General features: G+C 44.9%; 1 protein-coding gene and 1 long non-coding RNA gene across 3 annotated transcripts in view; one reads left to right on the top strand and one right to left on the bottom strand.

Moving 5' to 3' along the window:
- LOC118176944 overlaps window positions 1–4,849 on the bottom strand; it is a 9,259-nt gene extending 4,410 nt beyond the window's left edge. The window contains exons 1-2 of the long non-coding RNA XR_004755597.1: window positions 4,839–4,849; window positions 3–150 (exon numbers count right to left, since the gene is read on the bottom strand). This is a non-coding gene — a long non-coding RNA (uncharacterized LOC118176944). The remainder of the gene's footprint in view (window positions 1–2; window positions 151–4,838) is intronic.
- FCHSD2 (FCH and double SH3 domains 2) overlaps window positions 1–9,379 on the top strand; it is a 141,993-nt gene that overhangs the window by 57,226 nt on the left and 75,388 nt on the right. The window lies entirely within an intron of this gene.

Genomic DNA, 9,379 nt, shown 5'->3' with positions numbered 1-9,379 from the left:
ACAGGGGGACGATCACCTCCCTGGCCCTGCTGGCTGCACTGCTCCTGACACAAGCCAGGGTGCTGTTGGCCTTCTTGGCCACCTGGGCACACTGCCGGCTTGTGTTGAGGCAAGCATCAACCAGCACCTCCAGATCATTTTCCTCAACAGCTTTCCAGCTGCATGTGTGATCTCAGATTAATGTAGTAGTGCAGATGTAGTGCTGCATGGAGTTGTTGTGCCCAAAGTGCAGGACCTGGCACTTGGCCATGTTGAACCTCATCCCATTGACGTCTGCCCATCGATCCAACCTGCCCAGGTCCCCTTTCTGGGCCTTCCTACCCTCTGACAGATCAATACTTCCCTCCAGCTTGGTAGGGTTGGCCTTGTGCCTCCTCACTTCAGTGACTCTCTCATATAAATAACGTAGGCGTTCATATTTTATATCTGCATTTCATAATAGAAAAAATAAAATTTGTCCTCATAGAGATACTCTTTTCCAACAAGAACACGTGAAATACTCCCAAAACCCAAAGGAGGTCTGACATTATGGACACTGCTGTAGAAAAAAACAGGAACACGATGAGTTGTCTGGGTGAAGACGTGAGGTGCGTGGTTCCTGCTGTACTGCCGCCGTGACTAGTGGCAAGGCAGAGACTTCCCTGGGCCCAGTGGTGCTCCTGCACTGCACAGAGGGCTTCATATGACCTTCAGAGAGGTTATCTATGTTTTTTTTTTTTTTTTTTTTTTTTTTTATCCTTCTTGTAGATCTTAATCATCGGTCTGCTTTGTCTTTACTCCCATGGTATATACTTTTGCAACTTCTTGTAGAACTAATCAACAGCAATAGGACAAGAGGGAGTGGCCTCAAGTTGTGCCAGGGGAGGTTCAGGTTGGAAATGAGGAGACATTTCTGCTCAGCAAGAGCGGTCAAGCATGGGGACGGGTTGCCCAGGGAGGTGGTGGAGTCCCCGTCCCTGGGGGTGTTCAAGGCAAGGTTGGACGTGGTGCTTGGGGACAGGGTTTGGTGGTGACATTGGTGGTAGGGGGACGGTTGGACCAGATGATCTTGGAGGGCTTCTCCAACCCTAATGATTCTGGGATTCTATGAACTGAGCAGTTTCTCAGCTGCCCAGTACCGCTCACTTAGATCGCTGGTGAGTGCCAAACCAGAAGGCTTTGAGGACAAAGCAAAGTGGGTGTGCACTGCGAGGCGCTGCCATAAGCCATCTGTGTTCCCATACACACTGATAGCTGTGAGGGCTGTTAATCAGCGTGTCAGATAATTTAACTTGCTGACTGCTGTGCACTCACTCTCTTTACTTTGTAAGCACTGACTTTAGTGCAAATCAGCTGTATTTGCTAATATAAATATTTAGTTTAACAGGTATTATCACTGTCTCTGTCTCCTGGCCTGAGTCTTTTAAACCACCGTTCTTAATTTTATGCTTTTTCTATAGGCATCAGTTTTCTTTAAATTAACTGAAGATTGATGAGTTTAATTTTGGTAAGGTTCTTGCACAGCTTAAGTTCATAATTCTGCATTTTAGTAATAGTCTGAAACAGTAATTGCAGTTATTAGAATATTTTCATCTTTCTGTGATGCTGCGCTTGCAGGCTTTTAAAGCCTGCTTTAATTTTCATTTTCCACCTATTTAATTTTGTCCTGAAACTCTGTGTTTTGTCACATTGAGATTCAGCCACACGTGTTCTGTAACCTTGTGATCACACAGAAGTAAAACTGGACTGTGGAATTTTCCCTAGCTGAACTTCCCCGATGAACATACTACTTCTGATATCATAAGTATTTTCCAACAATTTTCTTAAAATTCCCTGTGTTGCAATCTGTACGTTCTGCTAATGAGTCTGTTTTCATTGGTGCTTAATTTGTCTCTGTGGGTAACTAGACTAGTATGTAGTCTTGTCATCCTATTTTCATGATATTTCCAGCTTTTACTTTACAATCTTTTAACATCTTTCTGCACTTTAATGTACTAATGCAAGAAAATAGGTATTTTAGGTAAGATGAGGTCCTACTGTGGCTTGTTGTATTGTTCGTGTCCCCTCTGGTGTCGCAGTGTTTTTATTCTTGTGCAGTTCTCTTTTCTGCTTAATTTTTTCTGTGCACCCACATGAGCTGGGCTTCCTCTCACCTCCCAGAACATATACTAGGATCGACAGTACCACGGAGTTGCTTCCAAAAAACCACATTTGAACCTGCTCGTGCTGTGAGACTGGATTTATCCTCTTCTCCGCTGCTTCCCTGCCATCAGGCAGCCGGCACAATTTGAAAGCAAAAATTTGGATTTTTCAGGTTCCTTTCCAAATGAGGCATGGGTAGGGGTTGCTGGCAGCATCACTTGACCAGTCTCTTCTAAAAAGGGTTTGGTTAGATTATAAATATATATATATATATATTTTGGTGAAGAAAGCATTTCCTTTTTTAGATGAAGAAAAAAAAAAAGCAGTGTGGATGATGACAGACTGAAATTACCGTGGGTGGGAGAGCTGTGTGGGTGGGTTACCGTATTTGGGGCATACAAAGCTCTATTAACCTTTTTGCTACTTTCTTTAACAAATGTCTTGAACCCGACAGCGATTCTGGTGGCGGTGTTGAAAGCGTTGGTGCGGGGCAGCTGCCCGCTGGTGCAGACCGATGCCCTTGGAGGTGTTTTGCTGACAGGATGATAAGGCTTTTCTCTCCCCCATCAGGCAGGTGAGGTAGTTATAGCATCATTCCTTACGCCCCACTAAAGTCTGTGCCTATAGGATCCTATCCTATCCGTGTTTTGTGGGGGAGACATGGCCGCATTCTTCTCCCAAACAGAAACACTGTGGGAGACGAAGCTGCGTGCCACGCTTCGTCAGCTGCCTGAGAGGTGAATTACAGGAAATTAGGAATTTAAAAATACACTGAATCCTCACACGGTACAAAACTAGGAAGTGCCAGATCATGGTCTCACTCTGCAGAAAGGAACTCGTGGAGATAAGCACAGGGAAGGTGAGAATATGAGAAGCTGTTGCGTTTTCAGTCATAATTGGCGCTTTGCTGTTTCCCACAGCAACTAGATCACGATGCTTTTCTTTCCAGAACCATGAAGCTGCCCCTTGGGTGCAGAGGAAGGAGGCAGACAGCATTTCAGGACTTCATAGGGCTGCAGGTGGTATTTCTCAGGTGTTAAAACAAAAGGTTGTGCAGGGAAGTGAAACATCTCTATCTGACAGCAGCTCTGGTTCAAACCCTGCATAAGGTGCCTTCAAAGTCAAGTTAGTGTTGAGTTAACACTAGCAATCAGACCTGTACATGCGGAAAACACAGGTGGTTAGTTGAGACTTCATTCTCTTGGTTCATCCAGCAAAAATTCATCACTCAAGCGCTGGACTGGGCTGCCCAGGGCAGTGGAGTAGTCCCCATCCCCGCAGGCATTTAAGAGATGGGTGGATGTGGCACTGAGGGATGTGGTTTGGTGATGGGACTCGGCAGGTCAGGTTGATGGTTGGACTTGATGATCCTGAAGGTCTTTTCCAACCTTATTGATTCTGTATTTCTCCATGCTGAATGTTCATGGACTACTCAATGGATTTTGGTGTCTGGCTTTTGAATTGGGATGTGGATGGGGCTTTGGGCAACCTCAGTTTTTAGATTCCCTCAAAATTACAGAATGAACACTGCCAAAAGCTTTACTATCCAGTGTGGTGCTATGGAAGAAACATCGACCTTACACAAAACTTCGCAAAGCAATGGCACGCTGTTCAGTAACACTACAGAAGACTTTGTTCTATCTGTTAGGAGTGGGGATTTGCTCCAGAAACACAGGCTTTTGACCAAGAAACAAACTGATTTCTTCTGCGGAGCTGTTAATCTGCCTTTAGCCACGTGGGCCGGTGCTGTGCTGGGGCCTTCACAACTACTTAGAGATAATCTAAGGCTCTCCTGACAGTTTCATAGGACCGTAAGGAAGGCAGCTATGAAAAAGGACTCTGCCTTCAGGTTCATGAAGAACTTCCCCATCTAGATAAAGTTAGTACAAGTGTAGGGAAGAGTAAGCTGTGTAGTCTAAACACAAGCTCCTCTCAGACAATCCTTGTATTTGGAAGACTAAAAAAAAAAAACACAGTGGTTTCTCCCATTTTGAATTCAAGGACTAGGGGGTAATTTTGTTCAGCCTGTTGGGTTTGTGGTCTTGGCGAGGGGGGAGTGGCAGCTTGCTCGGCGTCTTGTAGCTCCTGGTGGCTGCCGCAGCCTTGCTCAGAGCTGGCTCTTGGTGTCCATCTATCAGCCCTACCTCTGCATGGCAGTGGATGCAGAAGGAAAACCACACTGAAATCTCACTGGACCATGCAGTAAGTTTTGCATCAACCTAGGCGGTTTTAGAAAAAGGCCTTAAAAATAGCCGGGAATGTTTCTGAATGGCAACGTATTTCTAGTTTAGCGATGTGAAGTGTATAATTTAGAAAGTAAAAATAACTTACACAGATGCATACTTAGCCTGATCATTTTAGCTAGTTTTATTCTAATTTGTAACTTGTGCAGGGTTATGAGCTGTTTAGTTACGGACATGGTGCCTCATCGTAAAGGTGACATTTGTTCTGGTTTACTCAAACCCTCTTCTTTAAGAAGACTCGCTCAGAAGGTAGCATAAGCTCATGGTCAGGAAGATTGAGTTAGCTTTTTCCCAGCCTCTTTGACATGTGTCTGGAAATGTAAATGTTGATATTTTCTGTTGCTACATGCACATCTTTTGTGCAGGGAAAACCCTCCATTTGGACTAAACAATATTGGAGAAGTGTTGCAAATACCGCCTTGCAGCGTTGTTACGGCATAAATTACATGTTCTTGGAATTTGGGAGCTGAAGACAGAGAGAAAGCAAACAGTTGGAAGCCTGCTAGGACACGATTTTATCACTTAACGTTTGTTGAAATAGCCTGTTAGGGTGCTCTTAATAATAGGGATATGCAGGTAGAGAAATTTCCAATGGTTATTTGTTGCAAGGCGAACTAGAGCATCGCAGGTAGATTGGCTGGTGTTAATCATAGAATCATAGAATCATAGAATCATAGAATATCCTGAGTTGGAAGGGACCCTTAAGGATCATCAAGTCCAACTCTTGACACCGCACAGGTCTACCCAAAAGTTCAGACCATGTGACTAAGTGCACAGTCCAATCTCTTCTTAAATTCAGACAGGCTCGGTGCAGTGACCACTTCCCTGGGGAGCCTGTTCCAGTGTGCAACCACCCTCTCTGTGAAGAACCCCCTCCTGACGTCCAGCCTAAATTTCCCCTGCCTCAGCTTAACCCCGTTCCCGCGGGTCCTGTCACTAGTGTTAATGGAGAAAAGGTCTCCTGCCTCTTGACAACCCCTTACGAGGAAGTTGTAGACTGCGATGAGGTCTCCCCTCAGCCTCCTCTTCTCCAGGCTGAACAGGCCCAGTGACCTCAGCCGTTCCTCGTACGTCTTCCCCTCCAGGCCTTTCACCATCTTCGTAGCCCTCCTCTGGACACTCTCCAACAGTTTCATGTCCTTTTTATACTGTGGTGCCCAGAACTGCACACAGTACTCGAGGTGAGGCCGCACCAGCGCAGAGTAGAGCGGGACAATCACCTCCCTTGACCTACTAGCGATGCCGTTCTTGATGCACCCCAGGATACGATTGGCCCTCCTGGCTGCCAGGGCACACTGCTGGCTCATATTCAACTTCCCTGAGTTACGGTCTGTCACAGAGATCTTGGCCTGATGCAAGGTCCGGAATACAATAGGCAAATCATGTAGATATCAAATAGTTGATTTTTATTGTTGTTGTTGTGTTTGTTTGTCTTTTGTTAAAATGAATGAAGCTTCATAGGGCCTGGCCCTAATCCAGTATTTTTCATCATTATCATTTGTGTATGGAGTGGGATTCATGCTATTAAATTTACTGATATCGACTCAGGAATGGTGGCAGGTGGGTCTACCAGCGGTGCTGGAATTTCAAAATCAGCCTGAAAAATCAGGAGTAAGGTCTTTCAAGCGTTGGCTCCTACCTTTCGAGGAAGATTGGGACCAACGCAAGAGAGACCAGGGCAGAGCAATGAAAACCAAGGGCAAAGAAAGTAATGAGGTTACGAATTAAGACTGAAAAATGTACTTGAAGAAATAGGGACATGCTTAGTCTAGAGCATAAGGAAGTCTTGAAACACTGAGAAAGGTGATGTAAGAAGAGATGGAAGAAATAATGGTTTGTTTTACCAACTCTACAATATGCTTGGAATTGTACTGAGTGATTTAGGGCGTATTTGAGTGAAAAATAGCTAGGCGTTGGGATGAGACCCCGCATTTCTCAGGGGTTTTCACTGCTGTAGGATTTTAAGGAGTCATTCCTCCTTGAATAAGGGGCTTTCATGTGGATGAGCTCTTGCCTTGCCTTTCAGGAACCCCCAGATACTCCTGCTGGTGATGGAGCTGCTGTTGGGCTTCTGTTTTTTTTATCCCTATTACGGATTAAATGTAGAAGGCAATGCTAACCTCCAGCAGCAAGATGTTTTGGGAAGAGTTAGAGAGCACGCTTCCAGTGAAGTAATGGTTTTAGTTTTTAGCTTCAGTGTAAAAAACAAACAAAACCCATGAAGGACATGAGATTTGACCTTTATGTGGCGAAGCCCCGCTGCGAGCGCCCTAAGTGATGTTTATTGTGACTGCCAGAGGATATTTCACTGCTGCAAATTAATTTTTCAGCTTTCCCCTTTGTTTCCCTTGCCACCTTGCCATGTTTCAAACATCAAAAAGCAAGGAACGGAGCAGCTTGGAAAGAGATTACAAATATAAGGATGAGATGTGTTGGTGGCAAACTCGGTGTTTTCTTGTCCAGAAGCCCCGAACTGGGTCCATCCTGAGCAGAGTTCATTCTCGTTAAGTCATTGCAGGTTTTATTGAATCTAGCTCTAGTAAATAAAACGCCACTTCAAGCACTCGCTGTGAACACGCAGCATCTTTCTTTGGGATTCAGTACTGAGACGGACTCATCCTCCTTTGCTGGGGAGCAGCACGCAGGCTGCGTTGCCTTGCCGTGTCCTCTCCCCCACGATGGTTTGAAGAGATTGTCAATGTGCAAAATGTGTTTCACATTGCTCCTCGGGTTTGTGGAAGAACATCTGGACGATTGCTGAAGCTGTCTAAGGATTGCTGGCAAGAAACATCTTGCTGTTGTGGTGAGCCAGAATCACTGACTAGTGCGATTCACTTGGAGTCTTGCTAATTATTTTGGAGTCTTATTAATGGAGGAGAAGAACCTGAGAGCATCAAGGGAGGTGCTGTAGCACCTGATGGACCTAGGGCTTTGAATTTTTCTAGTAGAAGTGTTCTTCAAGGTTCAGGAATTTCATTTGGCTTGGTTGTGTGGGTTTTTTCTTTCTTTTTTTTTTTTTTTTTATTATTTTGGAGGATTCGCTGTATATGGCACTTTGTCCCTAGGCCAGTCCCACTCTCCTAGAACCAAAAATGCCGTTTTAAAAGTAATCTAGTAATCTGATATTAGACAAACTGCAGGTTTTCTGATGTAAGAAAGTCTCAAAGTTACAGCAGGGTGTAGGTTTATTTGTAGAACTAAAAGTTGGTCGATGGATTCCATTCTAATAAAGAGAAATGATCAAAAGGAGACAAGATACTGAAACTTCTAAGCACAACTGCTGAAGAAGAGCACGAGATTTGTCCTAGTGATATTGTACCCAAACTCCATTTAGCATCAGATGGTGTCTGGGATGCTTTCTGCAATCCCCAGTGGGTTTTAGGGGGGCTGGCTGTCAGCAGCAGCTCTCAGTTTTTGCTAATAAAGATCTCGAGACTTTGAAAATCATCATTAGTGTGTCTTTTTTAAAAGCCTCCTACATCTCTATCAATTACCTTTTAATTTGGGACATCTTTCACTTCCCTGTCACCAACTACTTAGTTTCCATTACCTATTAGTATGATAGCTCATGTTCCCGGAGCGTTCCTTTCTCTTTCTTTTCCTCCCCACTGGTGCTCGCAGCACAGCGACACAACGTGCCTTGGGGGCGAGGAAGGCAAAAACGAGGCGCGGGAAGGCTGCGTGTCGCCTTGCGATGAGCTGACATTGGCTTAGTGTGACAGCCTGTCTGTTTCCACTATTCTACGTTTGCTCTTCCTAAATCCTGCTTGGTGTGGGAGTAACGCACGAGGTAGGATTCACCGGGTATGGTTCTTCTGACAGCACGAGCGGAGCTTGCACGGCGCTTGCAGGGGATTTCAGGCATTCTCAGCCTTCGTGTCCTTAAGCATTGATTAAAAATATTGAAAGAAATCAACATGTTGAAATAAATCAACGTACTGAAAATAAGTCAACATATTGAAATAAATCAACGTATTGAAAATAAGTCAACATATTGAAATAGATCAACATATTGAAAATAAGTCAACACACTCAATTGTTCCTACAGTTCAATATTAACTAACTGAATTTTATTCAATTTCGATGATATATTCCTTAGGATGAAAAGCAAAAATTAAAAGACCTCCTTGTTTAGCAGCCAGTGAGCAGATTTTCTGCAGGTTTGGTGAACTGTCGTCTTCCATGCTTATACTAACCCTTGCTTCTGTATTTCTCAAAATGGTGGTTCTTGAAGCCAACCAAGTGCCTTGCATGTCTGAGCCGAGCTTTTTGGCTCTCTGTAGCCTGTTTTAATGAGAGGGAGGAGAGGTTTGGGGGGTTTTGGTGCTGTAATTAATTTGTTTGTTTATAGTGCCTTTACTCACTGAAGCTCTGGAGTTACTCTGAGGGAAATGTGAAGGTTTGGGAAACGTGTCCTCAAACCATATTGCTACCACGACAGCCTGCACAGGCTTCTCTTGTTGCCTCTTCACAACTCTGCCCTTGTGGGTGCACATTTTCATCCCGAGCCCTTTTGACGGCCACCTTGGGGGCAGCAGTGGGCCTTGGAGGCCGCGGGCCGAGTCGGGCCAGGCCAGGGGCTAAACAATCGCCTCACTTCCCGGCTCGAGCCGAACAGTGCCGCGCTTTGTTTCGGTGGAGCACAACGAGGAGCCTTACTGCGGAAGGAACAAGAAGGATCTTGTCCTGACAAAGTGACGTTCGGCATCGATCTCGAGAAAGGGAATCTGCTGTTCTCAACTAATTAAAAGTCACACATTCGCCTCCAGGAGTTTGTGCAGAACGCAAACATTTGGTTTATCGGTTTTCGTCAATAGATGATCAGGCATCTCAAAACACAGCTGGAGCCCTCTGTTCGGGGTTTAATTTACTTCTCTGGTGCATTTGTTCACTTTGGACACAAACAGTCGAGCCCGAATAATCACGCTAGTAGCTTTGTGCTTGATTTGCTGGCATCACGAGTAACAAGGTTTCAGTGGGCAGAAGTGGCTTTAAATACCCCTACCGCGACATTG

The sequence above is a fragment of the Oxyura jamaicensis genome, chromosome 1 (assembly GCF_011077185.1).
Source record: "Oxyura jamaicensis isolate SHBP4307 breed ruddy duck chromosome 1, BPBGC_Ojam_1.0, whole genome shotgun sequence".
Classification (NCBI taxonomy): domain Eukaryota; kingdom Metazoa; phylum Chordata; class Aves; order Anseriformes; family Anatidae; genus Oxyura; species Oxyura jamaicensis.
Note: the sequence above shows the minus strand (reverse complement) of the source record. Positions and strands in the feature narration are given on the sequence as shown.